The sequence below is a fragment of the Gracilinanus agilis genome, chromosome 5 (assembly GCF_016433145.1).
Source record: "Gracilinanus agilis isolate LMUSP501 chromosome 5, AgileGrace, whole genome shotgun sequence".
In the NCBI taxonomy this organism is placed as follows: Eukaryota; Metazoa; Chordata; class Mammalia; order Didelphimorphia; family Didelphidae; genus Gracilinanus; species Gracilinanus agilis.
In genome coordinates, this window is record NC_058134.1 from 39,171,744 (window position 1) to 39,175,967 (window position 4,224).

The following is a 4,224-nucleotide window of genomic DNA, read 5'->3' on the forward strand; positions in this document are numbered from 1 at the left end:
GACAGGAGGTCCTGGATTCAAATGTGACCTCTGACACTTCCTAGCTGTGTGACCCTGGGCGAGTCACTTGACCCCAAACGCCCAGTCCTTACCACAGTTCTGCTTTGGAACCAAAACATAGTATTGAATCTAAGATGAAAGGTAAGGGTGGATTGAGGGATATTAAAAACAAGCACAATAACTGCCAACACACTAGTCTGACCATCTTACTCTGCTCCCCTATTCATCGTGATTTTGTTTTGTCCACTCAGTTTTTTTTCCCCTGCCACATGCCACTAATAGAGTGAATGTCAAAGATTCTAACATTCAAAATGCGACTTGAGAAGCCAAACATAAAAATGAGAAGAAAAATGTAACTGTGGCCGGGCCCTTTAACAAGACTTCGGAGGCTCTTCCTGATCACCCACTGGGGACCGCTCTCTGCCACCAGACATTACCGGGCATTATTCTTTTATTTCTTTCTTTATTAGAATATTTCCCCATGTTTCCAGGACTCATTTTCTTTCCGTCCCCTCTTCCCTCCCCATTCCCAGAGCTGTCAAGCAATTCTACTGGGTTGTACAAATGTTATCACTTGATACCTATATTTCCATACTATTTATTTTTGCTATAGAGAAATTTTTTAAAGCCTAAACCCCAAATCACATCCCCATATATACATGGAATAAGTGATGTCATGTTTTCCTTCTGCATTTCTACTCCCACAGTTCTTTCTCTCAGAGTGGATAGCATTCTTTCCCATAAGTCCTTCAGGAGTGTCCTGGCTTATTGCATTGCTACTAGTAGCAAAGTCCATTACACTGTATTGTTCCACAATGTTTTACTTTCTGTGTACAATGTTCTCCTGGTTCTGCTCATTTCACTCTGCATCAGTTCATTGAGGTTCTCACTGGGTATTATTCTTGCACGTATTTTGAATCTATTTCTCCAACACCCTGCATCTCTCTTCTCCCAGGAGAATGTAAGCTCCCCAAGGGCAGGGACTACTTCACCTTGTTCTCACTGGACTCCCCAGGACTCCTTAATGCATCACAAGTGCTGAATAAATACCGGTTAAACTGTTGAACTGAACCTCCTCTTCTAAGATCAAGAAAATTGAGTGGGATAGTAAAAACATGAGCCAAAGCCTCCCATTGTTACTTTATTTCATTTTTAAAACCTCCTTACCCTTTGTTTTAGAATCAATACCCTGCCTGGGTTCCAAGGCAGAAGAGCAGTAAAGTCTAGGCAATGGGGGTTAAGTGACTTGCCCAAGGTCATTCAGCTAGGAAGTATCTGAGGTCTAGATTTGAACTCAGAACCTCTCTGTCTCCAAGCATGGCTCTCAGCCAACTGAGCCACCTAACTGTCACCTAGACCCACCCTCTCCTCCCACTGTTTCTTTCAACAAACTTTTTTTTTTTTTTGCCTTTTAAAAACAACTCCTATTCAACAATTCAGTAAACATTCATTATACGCCCCCTGGAGCTCTTTTCAGGGCTGCTGGTCCACCTTTGGTGTCCACTTGGCTGCAAGAAGCTGCAGCAGCAGCAGTGACATCCTGGTAGGTTGAGGAGAGCCAGTGGCCCCAGTCCCATCACTGTAGTTAGGGGGTGTCTGCTCCAGGCCTTGAAAGACCTCCCTGGTGGAATGGGTGGATGGGAGCAATTTGTTCCACCAAGGGGAAAAACAGTCTCACAGTCCCTCATTAAAGAGATGGAAGTCTAGAGCCAGGAATGGTTGCCCTCACTATTCCCCTGACTGTCTGAGCCCCAAATGCCCCTCCACCACTACCATGCCCCAGGAGTGTCTCTTTGGTCAATCAGTAAGGCTTAATCGCCTCCCCGAGCCGGGAAAGCCGCTCAGTCCTTCTCAAACCATGCTAGCCCCTTAACAGTCTAGTCAAGGTGGCTCACCATCAAAAGCTGTACTGGTTCCAAGGCAGAAGAGTCCTAAGGGCTAGGCGATGGGGGTTAAGTGCCTTGAAAGCTGAGATAAATTTGAACCCAGGACCTCCCATCTCTAGGTCCAGCTCTCAATCTACTGAGCCGCCTAGCAGCCCTCCAGGACCCCCCAAGCATAACTTTCTAAAGGGAGTTCTTTCTTGTTCCTCTCCCCATGGGCCCTCTCCCATTAATGTATTGATAATTATATATATTTGCAGAGGCTAATCCCTTGTCTAACTAACCCCATAACCTAGAGCCTGCTAGGACCAAAGGATTGTAAATTTAGACCTCAACTCCCCTTCTTTTCCTGAGGCCCGGAGGTTAATTAACTTGCCAAAGTCACTCAGCTAGTAAGTGGGTGAGGCAGGATCTGAACCCAGGGCTTCCTGGTTCCCAGTCCAGTACCCTAGAGGCGCTTAATCACTGCTTTTTGATTGACTGGGAGTCAATGATCTGGGAGCGCCTGGGCATATCTGTGGATAAGGTGGGGATCCCCCCAGTTGGGGACGCAAACGAGACTGGAAATTCCTGGGTTGGAGGTGGGAGTACAGTAGCCAAAACCGAGGAAACGAGAGGGATCGATGGTGCGAGTAGGTCCGCGTATGAAATGGGCCCAGACCAGCCCTGAAAATACATTCCAGCAGCGTCTGAAGGGAAGAGGTAAAGGGATGTGGTCGGACCCTTCCACCGAACTTTGAACTTGGTTTGGGGGGTTGGGGGAGGGCCCGGGACAGTGCGGGGGCGGGGTTCTAACCTTCCAGAAATGGAGCCCCCCCCCTTTCCCACCCCACCCCCAGACCTTCCTGGAGGGGGTCTCCCCTCATGGTGCCATAGAGACGGGGAATAATAAGATGCGCGTTCCCCCGAAAGGAACCCAGGCACCGCTGGGATTCGAACCCAGGATCTCCTGTTTACTAGACAGGCGCTTTAACCAACTAAGCCACGGCGCCGCTGCGGACAAAGGGAGGAGATGAATGGTAAAGAACGATAGACTAAGTCCAAAGGTTAGGGCCCGAGGAGGAGCAAGCGGGGAAGCCGAGTCGAGAACGCGCCAGTTCCGGAAGGAAATCTTTCGGCGGCTTGAAAGTTTTAAGTTGAAACCGACGGAGCTCGGGAAACCGCCGCGGAGTTACCTGCCCTGCGCAGAGCCCGCCGCCGCCGCCGCCGCCGCCGCCGCCCCAGGTGGGCGCCCGGGAACTGCGGCACCGTATCCCAACCGGCCTCGGGGCCGAGTGGGGGAGGGGACAGGCTGGTCCGGCTGCTCCAGGGTAGACCCGGAGCTCCGCGCTCAGACCTCCCCGCGGGGCTAGCAGTAGTGTTGCGAAGGGCTTCTCCACCCGCCCTGTTGGGGAACTGAAGAAACTAAACACACACATACTTGAAATCTCCCTCCGTATGTGTCCGATGTACATAACAGACATACTTCTCCCCTCCCCCCCTTCATTTTTATTCGCCCCGCGAGGAGGCAGCCGCTGAAAAAGAGCTGAGGAGGGTTTTGTTTTTGTTTTTTAAACAAAAGTCTTAAAGTTAGGGAGGATGGACTGAAAATGGCTTCTTTCTCCCGTTTTCTCTCTATTAAGTCCCGAAGGGAAAGCCAACCTCCTGCCTGAGGACGTGTCTCCCCCCCCGCTCCCCTTTTACGGGGCTGCCCTCGCTCCCGGGTCATTAAGAAAAGGAGGCCAATTCTTTCTTTGTTTTAAATATTCGGGTAACTCCAGAAGAGAGGCCATTTGGGGGAGACACCGTATGGGAAATCCCTCGGCAAATGCAGCCTGAGCTCTGGTGAGGAAGACAAAGTTTATAGGAAACGCTTTCCCGTACTGGCTGGGTGGTGGAGCGGCCGGGGCGTGGGTTTGGCAGCTGACAGCCCTAGGTTCAAGCCCGGCTACCTCTAAGGGTTGCCCAATTGGCTTTACGGCCCGGCGACCTTTGCAGCTTTAGGAATCGATTTTTTTCTTGCCCGTGAGTCGCCATGAATTGCCTGGTCTTGCCTGCATTGGTCTCTATTAATAGCTTCGAGTCCTGCCTCTCCAAAGACGACCAAGGAAGGTGTGCGCTGGGTCTCTTCCCTTCCAGAGCTCTCCACGCACTGTTGAGTATCGGGAGGACTTCAGTTCCTGAAGTGCCGGATTGGATAGCAGGAGTGGAATTTGTGTTATTGAGAATTTCCTTTATCAGTTTTAATCGTTACAAATTGGAGGCCCGGAAACTGAAACGGGCCGGTCGGTTCGTGGCTTTTCCTTTCTGTCAGGAAAGAAAAATATCAAACTCCAGGCTTCATTCAGCCCCCTACAGCAGA

At 50.2% G+C, this 4,224-nt stretch overlaps 1 non-coding gene across 1 annotated transcript; it reads right to left on the bottom strand.

The window, feature by feature from the left end:
- Positions 1-2,801: 2,801 nt before the first annotated feature.
- On the bottom strand, positions 2,802-2,875 carry TRNAT-AGU. Its single transcript has one exon. It is a non-coding gene; the product is annotated as a tRNA-Thr (tRNA).
- Between the last annotated feature and the right edge of the window lie 1,349 nt (positions 2,876-4,224).